Raw genomic sequence first — 21,923 nt, 5'->3', positions numbered from 1 at the left:
CTTTGATTTGGCCATCCGGTGGGAAAAGACGGAATCGGCTTAGGAAATGCAGAATTTTATAGCTTTTTTTTATTGATATGGCCTTCCGGTGGAAAAAGATGGAATGGCTTTGGAAGCGCAGATTTTTAAGGCTGCTGCTGCTGATTGTTTGTTTCGGTTTGACCTTCCGGTGGTAAAAGACGGATTGGCTTAGGAACCGCAGATTTTTAAGGCTGCTGCTATAATCGTTTGTTTTGATTTGGCCTCCCAGTGGAAAAATTGGCTAAGGAAACGCAGATTGTTAAGACTTTTGCTGATGATTGTTTGCTTTGATTTGGCCATCCGGTGGAAAAGACGGAATTGGTTTAGGAAGTGCAGAATTTTCATAGCTGTTGGTGTTGATTTGGACTTCCGGTGAAAAAAGATGGAATGGCTTTTAAAGCGCAGGTTTAAAGGCTGCTGCTGGTTGTTGCCTTGCGGTGGAAAATAAAAACGAAATGAATGTTAGTTTTGGTATAGCCGTCCGGTGGAAAGACGAAATTGCCTAAGAAAGCGCTGATTTAAAGGCAGCTTAAGCTGATTGTTTATTTTAATTCGGCCTCCCGGTTAAAAAAGACGAAATTTGCTTAAGATGCCCAGTTTTTTAAGGCTGCTGCTGCTGGTTGTTTATTTTGATTTGGCCTTCCGGGGCAAAAGGACGGATTGGCTTAGGAAGTGAAGAGTTTTAAGGCTGCTGCTGATTGTTTGTGTTGACCTTCTGGTTGGGAAGGCTGTTCCTTAGAGTTCCTAAGAGAATTATTCCGGCTTTGATAAACAGAGACAGAACAATAAGAAAAGCACAGATTGGGAAGGCTGTTGCTAACAATATTTTCGGATGGAAAAAATGTAGAAAATAAATAAAATTTTAAGATTTTAAAAGCTTTTGCTGAGGATGGAACGTTGTGAATGATATACGGGTCTGAGTAAAACTTTGAGTTGCGATTCACAAGAAGCGTAAAATAACGTCAACGCGGTTTTCAAAATTCAATGTTTTCGAATCGTTATTACGACCCATGGCATTTTACAGGCTAAGCAAACATTCATGTGTTTTAACCACGTTAAATCGATCCGTCCTTGCGTTACCCAGGAAATTTGTTAAGTAAAATTTGTTTCGATCGTTATAAATTGATTTGTGTTTCGTAAAGATGAGACTCGTCGCTTACAAAATGTTCGCTACAAATATGCAAAATCTGCAATAATGGTAATGTTTTACGATGAAGATGGTCTTATCAACACAAAATTAATAAACAAAATCAAAAACTTTTTTACATTCTAAGCTTTTTTCAAGCAAAGGGATAGTCGATTCTTTGTTGATTAAAATAATCCGTTGCGAAACTAATAAATCACGTTTGAAATGAAGGTTCTTTAAAAGACATCCCAATCAAAAGACATCTTACGGTTTCACAAAGCTTGTTACCAAGCAGCAAATTCAGATTCTTATTCAGATCCTGTGAGTTCTAGAGATATGGGAAAAATTATTCAAAATTTATATTTGCTCTATATAAATTTTGAATATTTTTTCCCATACCTCAAAATTAAAAAAAAAAATCAAAAATAAAAACACTTAATGTCTCGAAATTCTTCAATTTTTCACGAGTCTTCAAAACATTGTTCCCTTAACACGGATATTTATTACGGTTGTTCAAAAATAGGGGTATTGGTTACAAAATCTAAACTTTGTGGGCTAAAATCGTTCCTTAAAATGCCAGAAGGCCGCAAGCCAAATTTCAGCTTTTTAGGTAAACTCTAAGGGATCGCTCAACGACGTTCAAGTTTGTTTGGAATTTGACACCAGTGAGAGTGATAAATCCAGTTTTTAGCTCTAATTTTAATGTACATGCACCGGTCGCTATAAAAAAATTAGTTTTCGCAATCCAGACATATTTTAAATTAACATCAATGATTGGGTTTCGATAGAAAAAATGATGACAAACTTCTACACAAATTTGATAGATTTTGAGCGATCCCTTAGAGTTAACCAAATGAGCTGAGAGATTTAAAACGGGGCTTTCTGGCAGCCAGGGAACGATTTCAGCTCTCAAAATTTTGATTCCGGAACATACCCCTATTTTTGGACCACCCTAAAAGGCATCTTTGAACGCATTTGTAAAATTTCATCTCGAAGCTTTGGTATATCTCAACAGTTTTGACATTTAAGATAAAATTAATCTAGCTGATCTATCAGTTTCCATTGCTGACAATACACATGTTACGACAATGATAATCTTCATCCTGAGCCTGATTTCTGTCACAATATTCCGATCCGGATCAAGTCACATTCCGAATCAGGATTTAGGATCAGGCGGCGAGACATAATTGCATATCTTAAACTTAAGGTCCTGGATCAGGGCCCAGAATCAGGATCTTAACATGGATCCAAAATTCATGACCAGGATCATTAACCGCATCAAAGCTCGGAATCAGGGTCAGTATTCAGGATCAGCATAACGGTTCGGGATCAACGTCCAGGATCAAGGATCAATGATTCAATATCAGGGTTTTAAATCAGAATCCGGGAACACTATCCAGGTTCTGGGATCAGGATCAAAACAAAGAGTCCTGTATCAGGATCCAGAATCAGAATCAAAATCAGGATTCGGATTGAGTAAGGTATTCTTTCTGCAATTTGAGTTTTTAATGAAGAAGTGAAAAAGTCGATTACTTATTTCTTTTTATTAACGGATTTAATAAGAGTAACAAAATGACATCTTTGGCATTTCAACAAAGTAAATTGACCAAAACATAATTCAAACGCTTGAAAAAGAAAACATTACACGCGTTGTTTGTTTTTGTGAAACATTAAACGGATTGTTCAAAAAATGTTTTAATCATAAAAAATCCAAAAAAATATGACGCATTAAAAAAATATTTTTTACCTTAAAAGTACCTTTGAAGTGATTTTTTCCCATACGTTAATTCATGTGAATTCTAAGTGACTGTCAAGTGAAAGCAAGACGTAAGTGACCGGTCAAGAGAATCAAAAGTGATCGAATAAGTAGATTGTAAAGTGTACGCTCAGGTGATTCAAAATTTTGCGTTAAAGTGATTTTCATATGATTTTGAATCAGTACCAGATCAGACGTGAATTAATTTCAATTAAAGGATTGTATTGATTGGATTAAAATTAATATTTCCATCCGATGATTTGTCCAACAGTCTAGATGTGGAAAAAATGTTCCGATTCCAAGAATCAATGATCGTCGCGACAAACACAAAATAAAATAGAAATAATACAAGCATTCATTGATTTATTATAATGGCTGAATTTCAACGAAGATTGCAATGCTTATCAAGTTGGTTGGTGATTCGTCATGGAAATTGTAACTCTCCTTGTCTTGAGTTCTGGCACCTTTTTTGTGAATCTTTGCAATTTAGTACTTCCCGAGCGACATTTATGTGAGTCTTGATGGGAAGAAATTCAAAGTTCCCCACTTTTAAGTGAATGCTCAGGTGTATTTTAAGCGTGAATTTATGTGAAAAAGCAACGATCGCGTTTTTACATTTTTGATCACTCTGGGAAAATATAAAAAACGTAATCGTTGCTTTTTTATTTTACATTTAATCTTTTAGGTGTTCTCGAAGAAGTTATACAGTAAATTGAGCTCTTTAAGAGAACATAGCGATTTTTTTTAAATAAACCCCCTCCTACAAGTGAGATAAAAAAGCTAACTTAGAAACCGTTGACTCAATCTCTTTGCAGTCTTGGACAAACTTGTGTCAGATAAAATTTAATGAAACTTAGTCTTGAACGTCGGAAACCCAAAACATTCATTTTTCGAGATATAGTGTGAAATATTAAAACAACCTTTAGGTTATCTTATCATAACTACTTTCTGATTATTTTTAAATTTTCTAAAAATTCTACAAAGTTGTTGAAATGAACAAAATACATATTTTTGTTTAATATTAAATTGTAAACTTTTAGAGTTAAAGTGAGAAAAGGATAAAGCCAACGATTTAAATCTCTCTTAATTTTTTTTATCTCACTTATACCTAGAAAAATTTATGAACAAAAACATTAAATTTTCTATAGAGCTCAATATACTTTTTCCAAGACACCTGTAAGATAAAATGCAAATCAAAAAAATTATAAGCAACGATCACTTTTTTTCATTTTCGACCACACTGTGGATTGAAAACCGAAGGAAAAGATCCAACGCGTTTTATGACAAACGCTTGGATCTTAAACGCCTGAAAGTAGATTGACATAAACCATGCGTTTTTCATAGAGTGTCGGTAAAATAAGAAAAGCTTTCAACGGGCATGTTCGGTGAAATAAACAAATCAGGTAGCGGCGTTCAATTGTGAATTATATTAGGTTCGACTCTCGCATTCTGACTTTGTATCTGAATCTAAATTTATAACAAAAAATGTAATGTTAGTATCAAATTTTATAATTTGAATTCTTATGAAAATCTGACGGTTGGAAATCAAAATTTGAATCAGTTGAATTTGAATTCCGAAAGAAAAACTTTGAATTTTAAGATCATAATTGGGAAAAGCTTGTATAAGTTCCTTATGTGAATTCCATTTAAGAAACTTTTTAAAAATAATAACTAACCTCTGAAAACCGATTTATAAATTTCTATTACGGATTGATTTGGTTTAATTAGAGATCAGTTTACAATTGAATAGGTATGATTTTTTTTTTAAATTTCGTACTGAGCGGTGTTTAATGTAGTGACCCTACATCTATTTAACACTTTCCTCTTATTTACGCACATCGAAACAAACCTGAAATCACGTATGTTGCTCTCAAAATTGCTTAACTGAATGGCTTTTTCCAGACTTACACGCTCACGCGTTAATTGCTACAATTGAGTTATTGATACAAGGTCCGAATAATAACTCATTTCATGTAATGAAATGAAATATCGTTACTCGATAAGAGGAACTACCTATATTAATTTCAATTAATTTTTAATAAATTCTATTATTATTATTTGTCCTTAACCGTATTCCCTACATTTAACAGATAATTTTAAGGCCAAACATGAGGATGCGTGCTGAATTTCAAACACATTTTATGTTATTTTCAAAGAAATTTGCTCAAAAATGCAGGTGCGTTTTATAAACCAGTAAGTGCTATACACAGGTAAATATGGTATATGTTGAGATTATCGAAAACAGATTCCAGTTTCTCCCAAATCCAGAACTTTTTCCTTATATTTTTAATGTTGATTTCTTTCGCCATTGTGAGGTTAGTATAAATCATTTTTCACATCGGAAATGCAATAATATTCAATTTGGATGCCCAAGAAACTCTTGGTCAACGTTTTTTTCGATCTAAGAAAATGATTTGCAATTAGGTCAAAGAGTTACCACCACTCTGGATTGATTTTTTGAGAAAAAAAAATCCTAAGTTAGGAAGGACAGATGAAACATAAGCCCCGTCTAAAGACGGGGTTGGGAAAGTACGTCAAAAACTCGAAAAGTATACACAATATGTATTTTTCATATGTGTTGAAATATCTCAGTTATTTTTAAACCAATTTTATCAAAAAATATTTAAACTGGAATGTAACTCTTGTTAATATGTTTCAAAATTTAGGAAAAATTGGTTGAAGTGGATAAAAACTACAACCGCAAAAAAGTACTGAAAGTCAAGTTCTTTAGCCTCTGTGCTTACGCAGTTTTTGAAAAAAAAATCAGAAGAATTTCCTAATCTATGAAATTTTTCGTAGAACAAAAGTTGTTTGTAATCATAAAACTAAGCTACTAAGAATTAGGTTGGCGCAAGTCTGGTAACCCAGGTGTGCTGGGTTCGATTCCCGGTATCGGCAAGAAAACATGTGGTTTCGAATCCCTTAAGTCGCCGACAGGTAAGATGTGTTTAATTGTATAAATAACTAATTGTACTAAATATTTCTGAGGGAATGTATCTGGGGATAATCTGAAGTGACTATTGCAAGCGGAGTGGATTGCCACCCATTGTAGGTCTCTGAAGGTTGGATGCCTTCCCTCGACGAACCATCGGCCGTGGAAGCCCTAGAAGCAATTCGAAGACCAAGCCACATAGACATAGGCTGGACAATTGAACTCTAGAGGGTTAAGTTTAAAATAATGGGTTCAATTTCGTAATTCAGATGTACAAAGAACAAACAAAAAATAATTATAAAAATACATCCATATGTCCAACATAAAGATTATAACATCAGATTTGTTATGCACTAAACGAAATTATTTTGTGCAATTGGTAGCTGACTTACAGCTTTTTTACGAATCATGTTTTATCGATTATTTCCTTTAACCTTGAATATCATAAAGGGTGATACGGTCAAAATTTGGTCAAAATCAAATTGACGTAATTCTTTCAATTTTTCATCACTAATCACTAATCACTAATCGTACATCCACAGCCAGAACTTATGCCTGATCCCGGAGAATAATAAAAAGTTTTTATTATTCTTTTTGTCTTTGTTCATGTTTTTCATTATATTAACATAAAAACATTAAAATAATAGAAAACATAAATCGGCCGGGCCAACTGTGGAGCAGAGAACGCAGAGACGTCAGGAACAAAAAAAAAGAGAAGAAGCGTGGACCACCAGTACCATACGCTCCGAGGGGAAATGCGTTGGAAGCACGCTAAATAGTGCTCCTTGTTGATAAAAAGAAGTGTGGCTCTGATCATTCTTCAGCGGCTGTAAATGAGTTATTTTGTACACAGAAATCACAAAACATAAGGATAAAATTACGTTTGGGAATCTGACATCATAAGCGTTAATATTCTGAAATTTCTAACTTTAAATACAATTTTCAAATTTTAATTTTTACAATTTTGGATTTTTGTGCACTCTCATTTCTGGTCATTGACCAAGGATATAGCGCCTTTACTCGCTCTTGTAAATAAAAAAGAACAGAGGAAAACATTAGAAGATAAACAAAACCTTTCGAGTTCTGTAAAAAACTCGAATGGTTTTAATGACTTACAATAAGATGCGAAGCTATAACCGATGATAATTTTCACTATTGAAATGGATATTTCGAACAGCAATTCTTTGTAAAGGGAAAGTAATTAACTAAAAACATTTATACAAATGAAAAATAAAGAACCGCGTTGAAATTATACTTAGCTTTGATTACCCCGCTGGAGATAATTGTCTGCAAATAAAGGAAAATTTAACATCTCCATTTCCTTAAGAGGGCAGCAGCACTGCAGTACGTCCTCCTTTTTGAATTATGCAAAAGATCGCAGCAACCATGAAACTCTGCCTTGCCTATTTGACCGATAGTGAAAATAAGTCTTCATCTGTTTTTCACGGAACCACACATCCCTTCTTCTCCACAGCACCTCACGTCAACTCCTGTCCCCGGCACGTTAAACTAAATAAGCTTCGATGACTCAACCAAATAAAAAGTAGCCCCCAACCAAGGTCGCAAGCTACTGAAAACATGTGTCTGAAAACCTCACTATTTTTTCGCTATTGCCAAAGCATAATTTTCAGCCAAGGCTTTTTTAACTGCATAACCTAATCATGAAAACTCAGTAAAATTGAAGAACAGCTTAACTTTTCCCTCAAAAAATTGTCACAAAAGCACTGTATTCCCCCCGTCACATTGATTTGTGGGACTTCCTTCTTCACCTTTTCTTTCTTTTTTGTGGTACTTTCTTTCTTCTATCGACATTTTTTCACACAAATAATATTTATAACCAACAGGACAAGGAATTTCACCGTTTAAGAAATTAAAAATTACTGTTCTTTCAAAAATTATTCATATTTTCCTCAGTGAACCTCCAAAATAAATCAAGCCTTCCACAGCAAAAAAAACTCGTCTTCAAATCGCCTTAATTTCCCGAGGACAACACCCCTCATTAAACGGATAATGGTTTATCATTCACATGCACATCACTTCCGGTTATCAGTGGCTAATATTTCGATAGTTTTCTTCAATTTTAAACCATCACCCATTATCGAAGCATAACGCGACCGCGGAAAAAAAACGACCGTACTCAAGCAAGGCCAACTTAGCTCTCCCTGACGTAATTCTTTCAATTTTTCATTAAAAAAAACTGAACACCCCTCATTTTTAAGGTGTGTGTATGTACAATAGACTGAGTCGATTTGGGGTCATTTTTGAATTTCCCAAACCCTGGGGTCTAAAAAGCTTTGTCTTGGTCCAAAACTCATCCATGATTTTTTGCAGAATTTTTAAGTAACGTTTACATGAGTAAATTTGAACTTTTAGGTTTGTATGGGAAAATTGAATATTTTGTTCTGAAAAATCAACATCGTTTTTGTTTCTTCTGTGGAACTAAGCCAGCTGATGGTTGTTGTGCCAATTTATAAAATTCCTTAGGGAAATTTTCCGCTGAACAACTTTGTCGAAGACCGTAACTTCGTATCTTATTAGGCAAAAAAGTTATTAGCAGTTTAATAGGGGTATGTCTTTTCGCATTGATAAACAGTAAATTAAATTGACATCACTGCAGGGTGCCTATCGAGGTATTGCATAACTACTTTTCATGCAATACTTCGCGAGGGTCCAGCAGTGATGTCTATTGAATTTACTGTTTATCAATGCGAAAAGACATACCCCTATTAAAATGCTAATAACTTTTTTGCCAAATAAAATACAAAGTTACGGTCTTCGACAAAGTTGTTCAGCGGAAAATTTCCTCAAGGAATTTTATAAATTGGCACAAAAACCGTCAGCTGGCTCGGTTCCACAGAAGAAACGAAAACGATGTTGATTTTTCAGTACAATATATTCAATTTTCCCATACAAACCTAAAAGTTCAAATTTACTCATGTAAACGTTACTTAAAAATTCTGCAAAAAATTATGGATGAGTTTTGGACCAAGACGAAGCTTTTAAGACCCCAGGGTTTGCGAAATTCGAAAATGACCCCAAATCGACTCAGTCTAATGTACAATGTTGCTCCTATTTTGATTTTGGAATTCACTTTTCAGTTGTCAAAATGCCGTCCAAGGATAAGGAGCAGCGTATCAAAATTTTGCTCGCGCATCGCGAAAATCTGAGCTACTCGCACGCAAAGCTGGCAAAATCACTAAAAGTTGCCAAATCAACCGTTACAAATGTAATTAAAGTGTTTGGGGAACGTTTGTCAACAGCCAGGAAGCCGAGGATCGGGGGGAAATCGAAAACCGGAAGCCGCTGAGACGACAAAGAGAGTTGCCGGTAGTTTCAAGCGAAAGTCTACAACCGTGCATCGAGCCAAAAAACGAGCCGGACTATCGACTTACAAGAAGGTAGTGACTCCAAATCGCGATGATAAACAAAATACGACGGCCAAAGCGCGATCCCGGAGGCTATACACGACGATGCTGACGAAGTTTGACTGCGTGGTAATGGACGACGAAACCTACGTCAAAGCCGACTAAAGCAGCTTCCGGGACAGAAGTTTTATACGGCAAAAGGAAGGGGAAAGGTAGCAGATATTTTCAAGCACATGAAACTGTCAAAGTTCGCGAAGAAATATCTGATTTGGCAAGCCATCTGTACCTGTGGCTTGAAAAGCATCATTTTCATAGCTTCCGGGACTGTCAACCAAGAAATTTACGTGAAAGAGTGTTTGAATAAACGTCTGCTGCCTTTCCTGAAGAAACACGGTTGTTCCGTACTGTTTTGGCCGGATTTGGCATCTTGCTATTACGGTAAAAAGGCCATGGAGTGGTACGCCGCCAACAACGTGCAGGTGGTTCCCAAGGACAAGAACCCTCCCTACACGCCAGAGCTCTGCCCAATTGAGAAATACTGGGCTATTGTCAAGCGGAACCTAAAGAAGACAAAAAAAAACTGCTAAGGACGAGCAGCAGTTCACGGCAAACTGGCTTTCTGCGGCGAAGAAGGTGGACAAGGTGGCTGTACAAAATCTGATGGCAGGGGTTAAGCGTAAGGCCCGGCAATTCGGATTTGGAAAAGCGGAAGCCTAACAGAATATTTTTCCTGAATTTTATACTAATTAAACTTGAAAAAGAAATTTAATTTGATTTTTTAAATAAACGATTTCACCGATTTACACGCGTTTTCCCTTGACCAAATTTTGATTGTATCACCCTTTAAGATGAAGGTATAGAAAGTATTTCGATCAAACGAATGGTTTTTGAGATACACGTATTCGTATCTGTCTCATTTATAAAAGAACTAAGCTTTATGGAACTCCCTCCTTTGCACAAAAATAAGAGAGAATCACAGCTCAGAACTTTTTTTTAATACATTTAGGCTTCGAAATATCTGCATGTTGTCTATCTCTAGGCGTAAAACCTAGTTTGTGGACCTCTACTTTTTTTCTGATAATCAGAACTGGACTGGGCTAGATACCTTCCTTTTGAAAGTGGTTTGGAGCTGCAGCTTATCGTAATCATAGCAAAATTACGTCATTTTATTTAAGATAAATTGGCAAATCTATCCATCTCTAGGGTAGCAAAATGAAACAAGTTCTTCTAGGACGTGTATGGACTTATAAGTCAACCAATTTATTCTCGCCTTATGCACCGGGGCAGCCACAGGCAACGATCCACTTATAGCCTACATATAAGTAGCGTAGATAAACGCTCGAAAAATGTCACAATTGCAGGCAAACGACTCTGTGTGCCTTTTTTTTTCTTTCCCCCTAATGATATTATACAAAACCTGTAGCAGTCGATGAAAAGCCAACAAAACACGATCGAAAACATATTTACACCATCACGCCCCAAAAGATTGCGATATATTGTTGTTAGAAAGAGTCTTGAGGTGGGTGATGGGCGACGCCTTTCAAGCCTATGTTAAACGTTGATACATGTGTGCTCAATGGACAAATCATTATGGCAAAGCATGGCTTTTTTGTGTGTTCGCGGTGTTTATATGCATTTACCATAAGGTTGGTTTGGGGTGAGTATGGAGCAATTTATGCAAAACTAACAGCAGTTGGCAATATGGACTTCTAAATGGAGATCTCACCCCCTCGCGCATCGTCTAAGCGTATGTGCGGTACGATACGATGATGCTTCTTTTCCAGTCCACGAACAAACTTCTTCTGCGTTTTGGAAACGAAAACGGCGATTGATGGACGACGAGGACGACTGAACTGACTGTTGGCGATGCATTTCGTCAGTCGATGCGACCGGTGACTGCCACTTTTATTTTTGTGGCGTACGTGCATCGAGTCACGCGACTCCCGCAGGCCGGCCTTTGGGCTCTCACGGTACGCTGATTGTGGCGGGCTGGGAAATTCAGCCACCTTCTTGGCTGGAATAGTTGTTACGAAAAGGACTCGAAAGAAAATAACAAAACCCCACAGAGCACGATGATGACTTACCCTTTCGTTGAGTGAGCGAGCAGTGATTTGAACTAGCGTGACACTGAATGAAACGGTTCGTAAAACGGCATGAAGGTTGCGACATTCCCGGCAATGGCTTTTCTTCAATTAAATTGATGAGCGCTTGCATCGCTACCGACAATGATGGAGCTCTGATGCGCCTCGTAGCTTCACTGGTAGTCTGATGCTGAAGCAAGCAACAAATTTGAGTTTTTTATTTGTAGACAAAATATAGAAAAATTTATAATACTTATGATAGAGAATTGTAGCTTAAATGAGCCTTAAATGCAGCTGTACGTACATGTACGTACATAAACGAACAAAATGCCTTGCTTAAGCAACTGGTAATTTTCTAAAGGTTAACCGATTCGTGACGTGGATTATGATATCGAAGGGATTTTTAAAAGTTTTACTATATCGGTCGAAATTCTAAATATCATGCAAACGATTATCAGGCATTGCATATTTTTGCTTGAAAATAAGCACAAAGAAAGCTGAAACTGTTTAGTCATCAAGGATTTTTTTAATTTTTCGGTATTTTGAAAAATTAAAAAAAATAGAGCCAATCAAAGAGCGATGAGGAAAAATTATTTTGAGCAAATCAAAAATTTGCATTCAAAAATCGACAGAGATGTACTGAAAGTTCTAAAAAATATATCTTTGGATATTACCCAGGCAATTGAAAGTCCCATAAAACAGGTACAAAAACGCTTACTCAGCCCCATCATTGATATGAAGTACGTTCTATGCAGCTCAAATAATTTAAGTTCTTATTGATACTTTCAAGTTGCAAAACAAGTCTTAATGATCTTCTATTCAGCTTCCAACGGCTATCTTATTCAGCTTCTAAAAAATCGCAAAATGAGCAAGAAATCTCCTTCTATCTCAACGTTCCTGACAGCGCTAGCTAAATGTTCTGGGGATGTTGAACTTGAAGTTAAGATACTGGGAAATTTTTGGGCGAAGAGATCGCAGAATCCACGATCAGAGTTCGCCGTAATGCTGTCCAGAAACATGTTTGAAGGTATACCAAGTTCTTCGCGCTTACTTTTTACGTGTTTCAAAAACGATTTCGAGCAAGACTTGAGGTTACGTTGTACGCGACGTAGGTAAATAGTTATGGTAAAAACGTTCACTGGCTTTTTTTAAAAACGAAGTTAAGCTCACGATATATATTCTTAGTGCAGGCGTGGCGATCGATGACATAAATCAGAATGTGTGAGAAGCTATGATCGGCAGCGTTGGGATGTGATAGATCAAGCTCAGATACCCAGTCGATAGTGGCCAGAATGTGAGAGATGTCGTCGAAGTTAGAGCGTTCTTAAAGTCGAGGTAGAAGGTCGCTGGTTTTTTCGTTCAGCCTAGTTACATCAAGTGATGCCAGTAGAGCAAGATGATGTGGGACTACTTTAACAAGCGGCCCAGGAGCGAGTTCGATGATCGGTAAACGAGATCCATCATTGGCAAAGCAGAGGTCCAGCGTACGACCGTTTTCGTTCACCACATCGATGATCTGGCGCAAGGTCGCTGCACTCAGGGAGTCCAATATGATGTTTGAAGGCGCCGAAAAATAGAGCGTGCTGGGTCCGGGTACAGAAAGCTGCCATGGTTGGAGCACCACTTCAAACCGGGCATATTGAAGTCGCCAATGACAAGTAAGTCATCTTTTAGAGCGCAGAAGGAACTAACTTCGAAGATGCAACGTGAAAACGACTCAGCAAGAAGCTCAAAATCTCTTGAGCAGTGGCAGGTGGCAGGTACAGTACACATACGTACAATTTTCGATCTACAAGATCAATGCGAATTCGTACAAGTTCCAGACCGCACTATTGTCAATGAGCTGCACTGGGAGATTCGATTTCAAGGCAAGTAGCATCCCGCCACCCGATCGGGGTACGAAACACGTACTTCGATCCATCAATGTATCATAGTATAGATCAATGCCAAATCGGCCTATCGACTTTACTTCTTCTAGACATAATACGATGCTTGACAAATGGTCTTGTACGGTAAGAAGTATTCTCATATTTAACACGCTATTGACTCATTTTCTACACATTTCAGGTTTCCTAATCTAATCTATCCGTCTATAATTTTCATTACTTTCATTAGCTATTCTTCCTATTAGAATGTATGCTTTACCGAAATGCCATTAATCATTCAATTAAGAACATTCATATTATACAGTCATTTATAGGGGGAAACACATCTTACCTGTCCGCCACTTATGGAATTCGAACCCAACAGTTTTCTTGCCGATACCGGGAATCGAACCCAATACGCCTGGCTTACCAAAACCAGACTCACGACAGCCTATCCGCTTGACCACTCCAGAGCTCATATATAAGATTCGAAAATTATGAATAAAATTTTAAATGAAATGCAAAACCAAATTTGAACCAGGATTTCAAAACGACTTTTTATTTCTGATTTCTAACGATAGATCTATAGGTGGAATCCTAAACTGGATTAAGATTTAAATTTAAAAATAATAGAACAATGAGTTTAAACTCATTTAGAATTTAGTGCATATTCTGAACTGAATTCTGATCAACATTCTTTTAATCAACATTGAACAACATCAACAAGTGGGAAAATTTTGAAAATCTGTGGAAGAATTCTGAACATGGGATTAAGTAGTTTCAGAGGTTTTGACTTCAGTTCTGAATCAACCTTGAGTGTAGAGAAGAACACCTCACTTGCTTTTTCTGGACTCTCTTGAAGAAAGAGGTGGGGGGGGGGGGGGTTAGCCCCATTCCTACGGCCATGGTTGGGGTCTCATAATAGCTTGAGCTTGCTATCAACTACGATCCATCTACGGCCCCCTCCTGGCCAATGACATAATGGTTGCACTCCGTGATTGGCTCGAGATAATCAACATTGGACAATGAACCAAATGAAAGGTGCTGGGAACAAGCCACACATTCTCACTGTCCAATTTTCAGAATATCTTTCTTTAATACGAACAAATAACGACGCCGGCCAAGTCCTTGTAGTCGATAGGGGGAAAGAAAGTGCAGCACATGTGGTGATTTGTTTTGCGGAGACCGGCTGTACGCCATCCCTCCACAAACCACGCTGAGTGTTTTTTGATAAGGGTAATGTAGCATGGAATATCAATTTGGTAATCAATTTACCACTTCAAACCAAAATTTCTAAGCTCCTCAGCTTCACAAGTTTCCTCAAGAAACTTCTCATCAATCACAAAAAGAAACTTTATTGAATACTGACGATACGAATGTAAGCTAGGCAGAATTCTAAAATGACCGAACTTCATAATGATATTTCTTTTTATTAGTTTTGATGTTGAAAGCCTCAGCCCAACCCAAAATTTTGAAACATCAGAATCGATTTTCGAAAAGGGCGAAATTGAAATGTGGTTTTTAAGGCATTGTATCGACAAAATTTCCCTTTTAAAATGCGACACACTCGAAACGGAACGTCTAAATGGAATTCCTTACCACTGCCTATTAGACAGGAAAACACTATTTATATGTTTAAACCAGCTTTCTCTTCAGAATAATTACTTATACCGATTATACCGTATTTGTTTTCACCACCCGAAAGTGTTGCACCTTCCAAGCTGAAAACGAGCATGAATCGAGTTTCGCACCCACCTTTGTTGGTGTACGTGAAATCGGCAGTGTCAACAGAAAACATCAAGCTGTCAAAAATCCATTACAGCTGGTATTTGTTTTCGTTTGATTTCGAAAATTGAAACAAATTTACTTTAGTTGATCATTGTCTAGTAAATAATATGAAAATTTTAACATGAATTTATGTATTATGTTGAATTGTGAAGATTTCAGATTTATTTTGCTTGGTAGATTCGCCTCTGGCTCTGATGATAACTGCAATACCGGTTGATTCTGGGCGGTCTATGTTTGCTGCTGGGGATTTTTTTTTATTATCTGACAATTTGCGCCGGGGGTCTTCAGATTTTCCCCAAAATTGAAAATTTGGTTCATTTTTGCGACTTAAAAACACATGTATTTTTTCAGATTTCTAACATTTTTATTTTTTGAGTTAGCTTCGGTTAGATTTTTTTGTAAATAAAAAATAACCATTTTTCAAAGCTACATAACTCTATTGTTTCTCAACGGAAATTATAAAATAGCACATCAAAATGCATTGGAATTTTATCAGCTTTCCAAATAGAATAGTTTAAAAAAAATAAATAATGACCTTCAACATGAAAAGTTGTAAATAAACTTTAAATGGCGTCTAAAAGTACCGTCTGCACCACCGAATATTTTGCAAAAAATACCATTGTGTAGCTCGATTCATGATGCAACTTTCATCTGAAGACACCAAAGTGGGCCATTAACACCTTGAAGAGTTATGAAAGAAATAATGACAATAAATCTCTTTTTTTGCATCGAAAGCAAACAATGGTGGAACAACTGCACTCACATATGGAGATAGCAAGCACTTCTAACAACATGGAAACAAAAGAACTTACCAAAGCAGGTAAAAAACACTACTTTTTCGTGCTTTGTAGACTGTTTGCAGCAAAACTGACTTTAAATTTAACCAAAATTCTGAGTATCGTATTGTTTAAGTGATATAAATAACAATGGGAATGTTGCTTTTACAACCTGGTCATATACTATATAACTTATTAATTTTTCGATCAAAGATCATTGTGAAGCATAATGAATGCCAATAGTAGAAGGTTCAGTCCCTGTGTTTGGGATCACAAAAATGTGATTAAAAAAATGAAATATAGACGTGCTTTACATAGTTTTCATATCGGGAGCTAAGCACTGGACACCAAAATCCTTTCCCATTGATCAAAAAATTAAGAGAAAGTGTCACAACTGTTGTAGAATTAATCAAAGAGCTCAGTATGGCCAGCCCAGGCTGTAAAATGATGAAAATATGATACTTTTACCGTATTCGTTTTCTACATTCGCCCAGTTTTGAGGTTTACCATACTAGAACGAACATAATTCGTCGTCAGTGTTTTGCTACTTCGATCGCTCACACACGAATCTTCAGTGTTCCACCGTCCATTTTAAATCAAATCTGGGGAATTACGGATGCAAAACTTAGCGCATAAACTTCTAAAAATGACAGTAAAATGTGCATAACTTGTTGTGACCTGGTGCAAAACTGGGTATAAACGAATACGTTATTAGATTTTTGGATATAACATGAAGTCAGTTAAGCTGCAACAATCTACCGCCCCTTCTTTCATAACAGTCCCATATACAAAAATAAGCAAGCGAGACAATCAGCTTTTTCTGTTTTGGAATATATTTTTAAATTGTGACCACCACTTTCAGCATAAACGAAAATCGTTTCTAGGTTGTCATAATAAATCGTTAGGCCTGACATTTTCGAAATTGGGTTATTGGTAAGGTCGAGAGCACCATTTTTATTCATTATGGAACTGTTAATCGACCATATTTAAAAACTTTTTCGAATCTACTAGCATAACAGTCCCATACAAAATATATTTTTCTCACCAAGCTACTTTCTAAGACTTAAATTTGATCATTTTTGAACTTCTAAATGCAATTGTCAGAAAATGAAACATACTTTTGCAAAAAAATATCGTGAATTCCACATTGTAAGTTGAATCTTTTTACGATTTTTGATTGCATCCAATAGTTTTTCGCTCAGGAAGTCATTCCTAAGAAAGTCAGACCTGCCTTCGAAAACTAGTGTGCATCATTCGACATCAAGTGAGTTAAAAAAATGTTTAAATGATTCAAAGCAATAAACAAAAGACTATATCGTCGAAAGAAACATTGAAAAGTAACCAAATCCGTGGTGTTTCACATATGGGACTGTTATTCAGGTATATTTCATATAGGACAGCCACGAAGTGATTTTCTTTTTTTCGAAATTTCTAGAACAAAACCTCTTTTTTTAGTCTTTTATGTTGAAGCCTTATGTTGACCTTAAATTGACGAAAATTCATATGGGACTGTTATGCGAGTAGGGGCAGCCTGAAAAGGACGAAAAAATAGTGTTTTTTACCTGCTTTGGTAAGTTCTTTTGTTTCCATGTTGTTAGAAGTGCTTGCTATCTCCATATGTGAGTGCAGTTGTTCCACCATTGTTTGTTTTCGATGCAAAAAAAGAGATTTATTGTCATTATTTCTTTCATAACTCTTCAAGGTGTTAATGGCCCACTTTGGTGTCTTCAGATGAAAGTTGCATCATGAATCGAGCTTCACAATGGTATTTTTTGCAAAATATTCGGTGGTGCAGACGGTACTTTTAGACGCCATTTAAAGTTTATTTACAACTTTTCATGTTGAAGGTCATTATTTAATTTTTTTCAACTATTCTATTTGGAAAGCTGATAAAATTCCAATGCATTTTGATGTGCTATTTTATAATTTCCGTTGAGAAACAATAGAGTTATGTAGCTTTGAAAAATGGTTATTTTTTATTTACAAAAAAATCTAACCGAAGCTAACTCAAAAAATAAAAATGTTAGAAATCTGAAAAAATACACGTGTTTTTAAGTCGCAAAAATGAACCAAATTTTCAATTTTGGGGAAAATCTGAAGACCCCCGGCGCAAACCCGTCAGATAATAAAAAAAAATCCCCTGCTGCTAGACTGCAGTTACCCCAGCTTGAAGGTTCCGGTATTTTGAACGTTTATTCCTCGCAAATCTCATCTTCGTTCGAGTACCTATTTCCGTTTCCAGATTACAAAAGAAAAATTCTTGGAAGTCAAATTGGCGAACTCAGATCGCAGAAGTCGGGGGAGAAAATTTTGCTAACAGACCGAAACGAACGAAATTCAAGCTCCCATACGAGTGTAGTCTCGAACTAACGTTTTTGAAGGGCAACGGGTGGGAATCCGGGACTTGGCGCAACCGAGCATCGTCACCCTAAGGCACAGCTCGAAGCAGAGTGGCTTCGATGCAGCTGAACGATTCTTGCTGTGGAGACCAACTTATAGGACCCTCCCGAACAAGAAAACTTTGCGGTTTGGGCGATTCCACCAGATCTTTGGGTTGGCCTTTTTGCACTCGGATTTGCTGCTCTTTTTCGGCATCGCCTGGAACCGATTGCAGCAAGCCTTCTGGGCACATTTCTTCTTGGGAGCGTTGTTTGCTTTGGAACGTGCCATCCAGGTGAAATTCTCCGCCTCTGTTGGAAACGGCACTGGTATTGAATCCGGAACATCCGGAACATGAATCCGTTCTTCGGGATAATCTATTATATAAAATTCTCTTGTAACGGTGTTTGTAGTACTACTCCTCCGAAATGACCCAACCGATTCAAATGAAATTATTTTTAGAATATTCTGTAGGCATGCGAATCGGTTTATATCGAATAAAAACAACAAAAAGTTGCATCAATTGTCCGTAATCATTAAATTTGTAATAAATTGAATCAAATTAAAGTCATGGCCTTCAATTTTTCCGACATTTTCTTTCTTTTGGGCGCCGGGCGGGCGGTTTGTTTTTCATCTCCATGGTTGAGGCGTCGCCAGCAAACGTCGTAGGAGGTTAGTAACTATGGCATAGCATACTGTTTAGTGGGAATATTTGGGCGCGCATTTCTCAACCAAGCATTACTTCAATGCATGTGGTGGCCATATGAAGCCTAGATGTGTTTTTTTCTTCTTGATTCCTAGATCATTTGTACAGCACATATTAATGAATGACGCCTACATTTGATCCAGATTGATATTTTGCTGATCAAATCAAAACCATTTAAACGATTTGAAATAATTAAACTTTAATTCGTGTTATTTAAAGAAGGAATTGTTGTCTGAATAATATGAATTTAGTACAGATGCGTATGAAATAATGGTATGACTCTTTGCGGACATTTGATAAAAGAAAAATGGAAAGATTAGGTTTATAATCTACTACGCTAGAAATATTTTTCGAACATGTACAAATGTGCTTCACAGAAGTTGTATCAAGCGCCTTTAAATTTATAGAACAACCGCAAAATCCGCTGCAAATGAACAGACACATGAACTGAACAAGAGCCTGTCCTTTAAAATGGATTATATAGGATTGATGTTCATTTAAAGGCCAAATGCAAAAAAGTGCAAACGTTCAACATTTACAAAAATTGTATACATGACTTTTTAATTTATTAATCGTTGGACCCAAATAAACAATCTGACTAAATAAACTGTTTTTTTTAAATCGTTCACCAAAAAACTGTTTACAGGTTCCCTGTTTGTTTACACAGAATTCAAGTACGTACTTAATAAAAATGTATGTTTTTGTTCAAAATATTTTGGCTACAGAGAAGAGACTTTAGATCCGATTTTTGTTGAAATTTTTTTTTTGTGATTGATATTCCAGAAGAATTTTTTTTTTTGATAAGTTTTTATTATGACCTAAAAGTGTTGCAAATAATATTAACTCCTGTCATCTCACACGTTGAACAAGTGGCAACGCGCCTTTTAGCCAAACAAATACCAATTTTTCTCTAAAATAGTCAGATAAGGTATCCCGAGTGTTAAATCTGAAGCGGATATTTAAAATTTTTAAATGTCGAGGTCAATTTACATGAAAATTTCCAGAAAAAAGAACTCATGAAATCATCGTAGCCTTAAAAGATAAGTTCTTTTTTATGTATTTAAATATCACATAATCTTAAATAGAATCGCAAATCACCTTCAGCACTGTTTAGGAAAATTTTAAATCAGACAAAAATGGTTTAAATTGGCAGGTATGTCTTTAAGGTTAAAAAAGAAAATAAAAATGCTTTAATTCGGTTGAATAATAAAAAATTTAAACCTATATTTTCTCTTTTCAAAACCAAATGAAATTCCTTTGAACATTAGCCCAATAAATCAAGTCTTCTTGATTTAATTTGCATTTTTTGCTCAAACAAATAAAAAAACAAACGAACTTTTTTTGACATGATTTTGATGAAAATATGGATATAAATAACCACTGCTTCTAAAGGTGAGGAAAGTAAAGCTGCTTGAAAATGGTTTGCAATAAATCTTCTCTAATGTTTTTATTTCTTCAGTTTTAAAAAATATACCATCCAAAGCTACTCGGGAGCTAAAAGTGCTGCGCTAGGCAGAATATTGGGCAAACACTCCAAAAATTTTCCCGATATTCAAAATTCTTCTTCCATAAAGTTTCATATGCAATGAATGAATGAAATAATGCAATGAATTTACAATGAATAAATGAGATAATTTTGATTTCAATTTAATCCCTAAAGTGAACTCGAGCAAAGCGGCAGTTAATTGGTATACAATAAATGAAACATAGATATAATCAACATATGTTATTTATGGAACATGTTATGAAGAGTGGATTTTTTTAGCATGAGGCTTGCCAAGTTTGATGGTAACGTTGAGTGCTGAAAAAATCGAATTTGCAACGGGTAGCTGATACCTGTCACCATTCGGAAATATTCAAAGCATCCGAATCAAAGAAATGTAAATGAAAAGGATTCATGTAAGATGCATGTATAATTAATTGGAGAGATTTTTTTTAATAATTTATGAAAAGACCCGTAGAATGGAGTTAAAATTCCTAGATTTGATTCCGATATAATTAAGCGGGACAATTCGAGCAAACGGAAAAGATGGATATGTTAAAAAAAACTAGGACATGTTCAAGAAAGCAAGACGATTAACAACTCCAATTTGATGCTTTTTTTAAGTCAAACAGCGAAAAAAAATGGAAATAGACTCCAATTTTAACATGGTAAGACGAAGTTTACCGGGTCTGCTAGTAAAGAGAAAAAAACAGCTCGAACGCAATTTTTGCGGTATAGAAATAAACCAACCAGCTGTTATTTGTTTACATCGGGAAGCACGTGCTGTCAAAATTCATGATAGTATTGGTGAGAGCGCAAGCAACACCGAATATTTTCAGAGTGTTCCACCGTCCACTTTATGGTGCACTACCAGTGGACTACTCATCCTGAAAACGAGCATGAAAACAGCAAAAAGTGCACTACCGGTAGTGCCCCGGTGCACCACCACACGAAAACAAATTCTCTATTAGTGTTTGACAAAATAGTACAGATAAGAATTAATCAATTCACTTATTACTTTAAAACTGTATATCTTTGACCCTCGCTGAATACTGTAAAGAACAGGCATGTTGCGCTAAATGCGCTGAAAGTCATGATACGAATGAATGCACGGCTCTATACGAAAAGTGTAGTAATTGTTTTAAATTCAATTTAACGGTTAAGGCAAATGGGGAGAAATTAGATATTTGTCATTCTGCTTGGAACTATGAATGTGAAATTTACAAAAGAAATCTGGCGAAAGCAAAATAGTTTATTGACTACAGCAAGTAGCAAACAATGTCAGAGATTTTGTATCTCAGCGTATGTGGATTGAGTAGTAACTTTGATGAAATTTGCGTTGTCCTAGAAGAACTGAAACCGATTGTTATGGTTTTGGTTGAAACTCATTTAACTGATGAAGCAATTGCTAACACTCTAGACATAATAGGCTACTCAATGATAAACTGTTTCTCGCATTCTAAACACACTGGTGGTATCACAATGTTCGTGCAGAATGTATTCAAAGTAGATATTGTATTGAATACCTATTTAGAAATGAATTGGATTCTGGCTCTTATGTTGAGGAACGAAAGAAAAAGTTTCATAATTGGTGGAAAGTTGTGAAAGATTGGAGTCGGTACAACAAAATTGACTTTTGTCAGAT

Source organism: Uranotaenia lowii, chromosome 3, assembly GCF_029784155.1.
Source record: "Uranotaenia lowii strain MFRU-FL chromosome 3, ASM2978415v1, whole genome shotgun sequence".
NCBI lineage: Eukaryota > Metazoa > Arthropoda > Insecta > Diptera > Culicidae > Uranotaenia > Uranotaenia lowii.
The sequence above is the reverse complement of the archived record's forward strand: the minus strand, read 5'-3'. Positions refer to the sequence as shown.